Genomic DNA, 9630 nt, shown 5'->3' on the forward strand with positions numbered 1-9630 from the left:
AATGTTTGGCCTCTTCTCAGGAATAACATGGCCGTGCTTGTACCTCCAAAAGAAGCCCTGAATGATATTAATACATTCATTAGAACAAGTTCAAAGAAAATCATCTTAATTAGCTTGCCTGGCTGAAACTGAGGTTCATTAATCTAAAGTAGATTAACCTGATGGTAATGCCATTAAAGCTGGCTGGGATATTAATGAAATATATGCAGTTGCAGAGAGCCCAAATGTCCTCCTGCCAGTCGTGTACTGATAAAACTGCCAGGGTTTTCTGCAGTACAGGCTGTTTTAAGGAAGACCCACCGATTTTACTGCTGCCGCTGTAATTCTGCATGCCAAAATCTGTGCTCAGTCAAGAGATTGCTCTYGGGATTTTTGAAAGGGGGAGAGCATCCCACAGAGACACTCCGAGAGCAGCTCGCTTCAGCCTTTTGTGTGCAAAGCCTGCTGGAGCAGAGCGTGCACGTGCATGTTTGGAGCAGGTATGGATTTGCCCATGCAGGGAGCGTGCAGGCGTTTTACAAGGCAGACTGCGGCGCAGGACTTCGAAAATTTGACCTGCTTTTCAGATATCTGTTGGCGTGCGGCACGCAGTAAAGGTCTAAAAGCTTCCAGAAACCCAGTGAAGACCCAGAGGGCTTAAAATGGCCTTCTCCTTCTCCCCAGGCTCCAATATTCTTAATCGCAACTCTTTCTAGTCTTTGACACATCATTAAAGTGACAGTTCAAGAACAGCACGGAGATCAAAGGCCTGCAGAGCTTCTATCAAGTTGCAGCCCTTTCGGCAGCTCTTTTGGCAGGCCAGCTCTGAACTGCCGGCCTCGGCCGGGACACCGCGCATCTCCTGCTGAYGGCCACCGGCAGCAGCCGCCAGCGCTCCCCACCGCCCTTGGCTGCTCCTCAGGCCTCTCCGCTGCGTCGCCCCGTCTGCCCGGGCTGGGTCTCAGCCTGGCCACTTGCTGTGGGTTATTCACAAATCTGGGTGCATCTGCACTGCCGAAACAACTTCAGGTCTGAGCRTGGCCATATACAAAGATACAGCAATCCAAAATGCAGGTGGAGAGGATTTGCAAATCGGTGCTGATTCAGAGCGCAGAGAGAAGCCGCGGGATGGAGGGGGAGCTGGGCAAGGGGGGATCTGCCTGCCCTCCGCCGCTCCCCGGGGACGTGCGGGGCTGCTGCAGAGGAATCTGTTAAGGTGCTGGTGAGATTGCCCGGTTTTCCACGTGTGCCTCAGTGTGCCTACACGAGAGTGGCCGAAGGGCCAGACGCTCTCGTGCTGTGACGGGTCCGCCGGCCAGCCTGGAGCGGGGCGTCTGCCTGCCGTGCTGGTGGTGCTGAGCAAAGCAAGCCCTAATTTGCTACTCGCACCTCCTGCCTACTGCAGTGCTTCACCGATACGTATTTGTAGAAAGCTTTGTGATCCTGGAGCGAAAGGAAATAGGAGATCGTGTTCTTGGGACAGGACCTAAGGATCCTTCCTTCCTCRCTCCCCTGCAGGCAAATCGGATATGGATTTCGGTAGGAGATTCGGCCCGAACGGGCGCTGGAGACTGAGCTTTTGCACCTCCCTACGCGGCCTCTCCCTAACGCGGAGTATTCTGTGACTAAGTGTCTTTCTCTTGCGCTGTAAAATGCTGGGTTGGCGCATGGTATATTTACAAGGTAGCACGGTGTGATGCATCATAAAGACACTTTTGAAGAATTTCTGTTATTAAAAACTGCCCATGGAAAGAATTAGGTCAAGTGTTTACAAGTCAAAGCTTTGGGGATAATTAGGTGGAAGGCAGCAACTTTAGAAAAGAGGGTTATTTTCCAGCCCTCCAAGAAGCATGTAGTAATGCATATGTTAGCAGTAACATCTCATCAGTGAGTTTCCCACCTACTTACTGCAGGATCTGTTACAGTCGTCGCTTGGGGGACGGGGGCAGAAAGTGGGGCTTAGAGCAGCCTCCAAAATGCATAAACCCGCAAGCAGCCCTGTTGATGTCAGGGCTTTGCATAAACAGCCGTCAAAGTCCTCTTAAGGGGGCTTCTTGTAAACGCGGGTTTGAGCTTGCCACTGGTGTGCCGCGAGGGTGAACACTATACTACCTTTGAGGGAGGAAAGTTGTTTTCTTTTTTTTAAAAAAAGGCCACTTGTTCCTCGTGGCGCGGCGTGTGCGCGGAGAGGAGGGACAGGACAGGGTGCCGGCTGTTTGGGCACTTCAAGCAGCGCGACCTCCTTGAACCCCACCGTGCACAATGATGCTTTCCATGGAAAGGCTGGCTGTATTACCTTTGGCAAGGGCTGAGGGAATATTTTTGGAAGCTTTAAAATCCTCTGTGGGACATGCTTCATTTTTGTTCATATACAGTATCTTTATATTTATGCAATAAAAAAGGTTTCTGTTTTGCTGCAATGGGCCGCCTGACCCTTCCCCTCCTGCTATTCTCCCGCAGCGCCCGGTGTGCCAGCAACCAGGTCCCGGCTGCCGCCGCCGAACGGCCCGACCCTCCAGACTGCCGAGCTCCCGGGGGACGAGCGAAAGCTCAGGCCTAGAAAATCAGCCCCCGCCGTATCGTACTGGTTACGATTCAGTTGCCTCCTCCCCGAAAAGCGCACTCGAAGCGGTAAGAACGAAACCTGCTCAGACTGAGACCTCGAAGGGCCGCGTTCCCGTTCGCGTGCCTGGAGCTGGTAACGGGTGCGAGCGGCCTGAGCCGCCCTTCGCAAAGGGAAGCATCCGAACCGGCACGGGCGCGAAGCGGAGCACGCAGGGAGGGGGTGCCGCGGGGCTCTGCTCGCTCCGCTCCCCTCCGGGGATTGCTTAACAAGGGTTCCAGTGACAGCAGCTTGAAACGGGACTGCTGGCGGCTGGCTTAGAATTAGCTGTTCTTCGCATTTTCGGCATACTTTGCAGTGCTTTCCGAAGCGTTCTTGTCCCCGTATTGCAGATGCCAGAAGCGGGMCAGAAGAGCAGCAAAGGCTGAGTCACCGCTGAGGCTAGACAGAGACCTCGGTTGCTGGCCCCCAGGCCGGCGGCGTACGTGCACACGCACGTTCGACCCGTCCCGGCTGGCGGGAACGGGCCGCCGGCTCCGCGGGAGGCCCGGCAGCGGGCTGGGAGCGGCCGGCCTCGCCGCCGGGACGCAGCGCGCCTCGCTCCGCTGCGCCCGCTCTGCCTGGGCTCAGCGGGAACTTGGCCGTGCGCTGGCAGTTTGCAGCCTGGGTGATGGGCGAGTCCGGTCTTGACTGTGGCTCGTAGCCGGGCGAGCGGAGGAGACTGGGTGTCTCTTCTGCAGAGCCCTGTAATCTCCAGGGAGCTGGTAATCACCCTTTGCAGATAGCGCTCGCTGATATGGGCCGGGTAATGGTTTGTGTACGGGTGACGTGGCTCTGCTGCTGTCCTCGCGGCGGCATCGCAGAGTAACTCGSCTAAAACGTACCTTGGGAAAGCCGGTGGTCTACCGCCCGGTGCAAGGCAGGACCAGCTGTGCCAAAGCCTGGCAGATGTTCGTCCCATACCTTCTCGCAAACATCTWGTGATGGAAATGCTACAGCTTTCTCAGGCAAGCTAACCTGACCCTCATCAATTCTTTTATAAATGTCCTAATAGCCAGCCTGAGTCTTCCTTACTGTAGTTGCCCGTGTGCTATCCATCCTGCRCGTGGCAGAAGAGTGGCCAGATACGACAAGTGCAAGCAAGCATCTGCTCTGCGGCTGTGCCAGTATTAATTTCCCAGGTTAAAACCACCAAAGAAGAGATGTCTTCAAAAGGATTGGTTCTAATGGCAGAAATCGCCCCTGCTTCACCAAGTTGCAGCCCAGAAAGAATGTGTGAGGATGAGCTGAACCCCAGAGAATTGGGATCTCTAGTAAAAACAAACATGAGCAGCCTCTTAGCTATTGCAACTCCACTATCAAAACCCCTTTTCARAAAATGTTTAGTTAAAGGTTTAGTTTGGAACAAACATTGTTAAAGCATGACCATAGGGCTGCTTATTGGAGCCAGATGTTGATTATAAAGACATTTGGGTCCATTCAGGGATTTTGCATGCCCTGATAGGCTGGGGTGAGGAGAAGGATTGGAGAGCAGTGAGTCACCCCCTCAACTGGCCCAAAAATGCACAACCCCACTGAAAGTGCCTCACCCTGTGCCACTGCAGGGAGATATCCAGTAATGGCCAGTATCGTTTTGCCTTTCTCTTTCTTTCTTTCTTTCTTTCTTTCTTTCTTTCTTTCTTTCTTTTAAGGAATGACAGGTCTCTCTGTTCTCAAGGTGTCCTTCCCGTTTTGTCTGTTAATTCTACTTACTTCAGACTCACTGTGTCTTGAATGGTCTTTTAGGAATATTTCTCCCTGAGGGCTGACTTTCTTAAAAATTAAAATGTAAGTATCTGCTGACCTAATCCTGCAAGCTTTCTGGGTGTGACCATCCCACGTTAGCGAGTGGAATTATGCCTTCAAAAGACGTGCAGAAATCTGACCCCTCTTTCTGCACCAAAGACCAGCAGATGAAAGCACTCTGCAAGTGGCATGAAGGTTGGGCCGAATCCACATGTCCAAAAAAAAAAAAAAAAAAATTGCAAAACTGGTTTGATTATTTCTTTTGAAAACTGCTTCTTCGATTTTTACTGCTTGAACTTTGCTTACTGGCTGCTTGTGGATGGAAAGCTGGAAAGAGAAACTCAGCAGGAGAAAAACAAATGCAAGGATGGGCCAAAAGTTTGCTTCATTTCCTCCGGACTGGGATCGCCTGTGCTTTTGGGGCCTGATCCGTGGTAGAAAGGGGGTTTGGAGCAGAGCTGAGTGGTGTTGCAGGCTTGGCTGGGAAGTAGCCACTAGGTGGCCATGTGGCTTGTCCCTCCTGCAGCCCCTGTGCCCCGCTCCCTGTGCGGGGCCAGCTCAGGGGAGCAAGTGCGCTGGAGCCCTCCCAGGGCTGTTGAATCTTCCCTAGAGAAAGCTGTTTGGGAGGGCACTTGCTGCCCAGCAGGAGAGGTGCCACGTCGGCGGCCACCGTGCTGGCGAGGCTGGCGGTGCTGCGCCCCATGGCATTGCCCACCCCAGCTTTGCGGGCCCTGGGCACCGGGGTGCTTTTGCACCCTGCACCAGCTGTGCCTGGGTGCTGCCACCGCCAGCCGGGGGAGAGGGCCRGGGGTGGCCTGGAGCACTTCTTGGAGGAGCGGGCAGCACAGACCCCGGTGGGCCTCGCAGGTAGGGCCAGGCTTCACTAGACCTGGTTGAAAGGTCTCAATTAGGTTTTACTGCATGCGGTTCTGATGTGCAAAACCATATGCTTTTTTTTCCATCCTGGATCTCTTGTAGATGAGAGTTCATGAAGAAGAGAGGAGAATGGACAGAAAGGTACAGAGCCTAGAGGGGCAGGTCCTCGGTTCCTCGCCTGCCCAAGTGCTGTGGTGTTGGGGTGTTGCAGACACGAGGGAGAGCGGCTCTGCTCGGGGTGCTCCTGGGAGCGGAGCTGGGCTGTGGAGGCAGCACTGGTGTCACTGGGCACTGCACACGTTAGCAGCAGTGCGGCACAGTACTGATGTCCTCACTGGGCGCGTGAGGGGGCTTTAACTCTAACCCGGCCTTTGAACCAAACGCTTGTTCACAGCTGGAGCACATCTGGGGCAGACCTCAGTGGGAGATGGATAAAATGTGGCAGAGGGAACATGCAGAGGACTTGCTTCAGGCGTGCCTGCCTGGGAGGACGCTGGTGGGATGCTGCCTTCTCCCAGAGCCCATGGCCACGTGCTGCAGGCCAGCCTTGGGCTTAGTGTTAGGGGAAAATCCAAAAGCTTTTGTGGAGAAYGTCAGGGGATGACCAAGGTGACAAACTCCACAGGTGACGAGAGAYGGAAGTCTGCATTGTCACAAAAACACGATTTGCCTTCTGCCAGCATCTCAGCAATTGAAATGTTGCTTCCACCTCTTTGCATGTCCTCTTGGCCTGCGGCCGGGAGGGTTTTAAAGAGGTGAGTGTTGCTGGGCTCTAGCACGTTCAGTGGACAGACACCAGCGCCCACCCGATGGCTGAATGACCGACTCTGTTTGCTACAAGGTTTGGTTCCTTAGAGCTGAGCTTGACAACACAACATGCCTAGACAACACGGCAAACTTTGCTCAGTGGGACAATTGTCCAAGGCTCATAAGACTTTCCACCGCCTTGAGATTCTGTGACGTGACTCAGAGCTGTAAACATTGGCACCAGCTGCTCTTCTCACTGAAACCATAAACCCATTAAGGGAAATTTGTTTTCTAAAAATAATTTGATCAATGAAAGAACTCTCTCAGTGTCCCCTGCCCCTCTTCCCCGCCTCCCTCGTAATGACTTCCTCATAAACACGTATGGTTTGAGGAGCCTGATGCCTCTTACTAGTCCCCCCATTGACCCAGCTCCATTCCTCTCAAGAGAAGAGATTTAAGGGGTAATGTAGGGCCTTACTAAAGACAATTTGCTCTTTGGGGTAGYATGGGAAGAGCTGAAAGGAGATGTATGACTGCAGCGCTGTTGTTGTAGGGCAACGAGARCACATCCCTGGTGCATGGGAGGATTTGTAATTTCTGTGCGGTACCCGTGATGTTGATCCCCACAGATGGTTTGCAGTGTGCAGCTGGTGAAGGCGAGTTGAGGAGGCCGGGCAGCCGTTTTTACCTGAATCCTGTGGCATTACACGTACTGGATGAGCTCTGCTTTACTGTATCACAAAGGGAGTTTCAGTTCATCCTTCGCAGTTTAAGGGACTCACGGAGAGAGAAATCCTGGGAAAACCTCGTGCTCCGTACTGTTTGACATATCAGTGCTGTCTGGTGGAACGTGCATTGAGCTGGGAACCGGGCAGCTCTATCTCCTAATCCAGACTCTTTACTTTTTACTCTGGTCGCTCTGTCTGCTCCTCTCGGYGTCAAGTGAGAACCAGGCTAATGCTGGGCCATCTGGCAGGCGAAGGCGGATTGCTTGGCTAATGCTGTGGAATGCCAAATATTACTGTATGCGTGCTAGTCATTCTGGAAAGCCGGCAATCGTCAATCTATAATTTGCTCTTTGCTTAAGTAATGTTTCCCTCTATTTATGCAGTGTTGYAAAAGGTTTTGTTCAGATGCTGTTGCTATTGGACCATGCAAATATCTACTAGAAAAAAAGTAATGCTGAATTCTACTTCAAGGTACATGGCACAAACAGTTAGAAGTAAAGTTGGATAGGGCTCTAACTGCCCCGCAGCATGGACCRCTGGTCTCACATCCATCCGCTTTTAAGACAGCAGTTGGGGTGACAGTCTGAGCGAGTGAAAGCTCTTCTGATGCAGGGAGAGCAGGCGGTTCCTGCTCCCCTGCTCGGCCTTGCGTGCTCTGCAGTACTGGCCACCGCTGGGGCTTGTGGAGCTGGATGCAAGCGAGCAGAGCAAGCTGGGGTACGGTGTAGTGAGCAAAGCAGTTCTTTTGCTACTCGTCCAGATGCTGCACTTGCTCGTGCCATGAGCACAGGAAGGTTTTAACGAGACAGCATTACCAAACTCGTGCGTTCAGAAGTCAGGGCAGTTTTCTTTGCTTATCCCAGATACAGACTGTAACTATTTCTGATGTGAGCAGAAGCGGACTAGAGCCCTCAAGGTCCGTGAGGGCTGTCAGCAGCTCACCCTGCTTCACGGCCCTCCCCAGGCCTGCAGCTGGGCTCTTCCCAAAAGCAGCGTTGCCAGTTCAAGGACTGACTTCACCCCTGGAATTCTGAGCCGCAAGTCTAATCTTTTACCTTTTGGGTGCACTGAGATATTCTCAGTGTGACACATTTACGACACAGTCTCCCATAGATTGAAGGAAAGGGCAAAATGCACCTGACAGCCTCTGGGCTGATTGTGGCAATGTGTTTAGGGGGAATCCGAGTACAGGTAACCGGCACTGCTGACCCGACGCCAGGCTCAACAGCTGATGCTCAAAGATCTCCCTGTGTCCTGGATGCTCAGTATGTTGTGGCCATAGCTACCACTTGTGCAGCCCTGATCTCTCTGGACAGCATCTTAGTGGTCTAGCACTGAGAAAAGCTAGAAGCCAAGATAGTAATAATCATCCGTCTTCCTCCTTGCTCCTCCTCCATTTCTTCYCCCTGAATCTGCCCCTAACTTCTTCGGTAGGATCGATATCCTTTTAAGTAAATGGAGAAGTGATCAGCTTGAGCCAGAATCCATGCTCTCATCTGGTGCTGGCTGCAAACTAGTGCCATTACATCTTTTTTTATCCATCRTCAAGTGCTATCCCATGAAGGTGGCTTGGTGCTTTCATTCACAAAGTACTGAATTCCATAGCCTTTGCTGCTGACCTCGTTGCTTGCGAACTGTAGGCTGAGCCCGCTTAGTCTGGTTATTAAATAGAAATTTTAAACAACAAAGAACAGAACTGTCGGCCAGAAGGAGAGAGSCCAGCAACAGAACTGTGGCCACAGCAGAAAGAAACTCATCAGGGAGGTAATTCCTGGTGTCACGGGCTGATCGTATAGTGAGGCTCACCAGGTGGGTCTGAGACCTCGTTTGGCTTCACACACAAGGGTCATAACTGGACAGATCCTTTGCTTATCTTTTATCTGAGCACACTGCCCTGTACGTTATTACTTGAGAGACTGGGAATTTATTATTTATATATTATATATAATATATATTTTTTATTATTTAATAAACCTGCTCATTTTTGCCCAAAGTTAGCTTTGAAACAAGCCCTACTCCTATAACTGGAGGTCTGTGAAGTCTGGGATATTTTTGCTGGACTTTTGCAGTGGGACGGGAGTCTGGGCAGCGTGTATGTGTGTGTGGGGGTGATCTTCGCCGTCCCCAAACCCATCCCTGGGGGTGGCCGGTGGCACAGGCATCCCAGGCACCAGCCAGGAACATGGKTGCAGCCCCAGCACGCAGGGATCGTTTCCGCATGAATTTGAGCACGAGTACAGCACTATCACTTTCCCTATTCTGAGTCTTGCCAACGATAATTAGTTTATTTTTAATGAGTGCTGAGATTTTTGCGCAATCTACTCAAAGGGGCTTTAAGATAAAGTAAAAAAAAGTTACTAAATTAAGAAACTAGGGCTTGTGATCGGTGGAGACCTTTGGAAAGCTGACTTAAAAGCCTGCTGGAGGTTTAAAACCAGAAGGGAACTGAAAAATAGCCCTCTGTTATTTTTATCTTCCTTGCTGCTGCTGCTGTTAGTAGAAATCGTAATGTGAGTGTTTTAAAGCATTCCTCTCCRCACCCCCCTTGACTGGGGGCTGGTCTCTGAGCTCCGGGCCGGCTCCCGGCGAGGGCTGGCCGGGCAGGACGCGGGGTACGGCTCGCCGACGCGTCTCTGCCTCCTGTTTGATGCTCCCGATAGGCTTCAGCGGTGCTTTGCCGTGAGCGGCCTCAGCCCTTTCTTCTCTAAACATGTGTGCTTTGAAAGGGAAAAGCCCGTTGCCAGCATGTCTGACTCCTTCGTCCTGACAACATCCGACCATCCGTGTTATCAAGCCTTACTGGGACCTATCAAGAGACATAGTTAAACAAGCTCGTGTTTATCGGAGGGAAGCTGTATTAATTGCGCAGTGGGATAAAGAACTGGCCGGCACCAGGCAAATCTCTCGCTGGCATGGGAAAAGGACAGCCGGCTCCGCCGAACAATGGGCTGC

At 52.1% G+C, this 9630-nt stretch overlaps 1 long non-coding RNA gene across 1 annotated transcript in view; it reads left to right on the top strand.

Moving 5' to 3' along the window:
• Nucleotides 1-9630, top strand: part of LOC146595651 (uncharacterized) — a 166501-nt gene that overhangs the window by 115590 nt on the left and 41281 nt on the right. The window contains exon 5 of the long non-coding RNA XR_014895913.1: nt 2440-2610. This is a non-coding gene — a long non-coding RNA (uncharacterized LOC146595651). The remainder of the gene's footprint in view (nt 1-2439; nt 2611-9630) is intronic.

The sequence above is a fragment of the Rhea americana genome, unplaced genomic scaffold, assembly GCF_003343005.1.
Source record: "Rhea americana isolate MKP2758 unplaced genomic scaffold, rheAme1 scaffold_22, whole genome shotgun sequence".
Lineage (NCBI taxonomy): Eukaryota > Metazoa > Chordata > Aves > Rheiformes > Rheidae > Rhea > Rhea americana.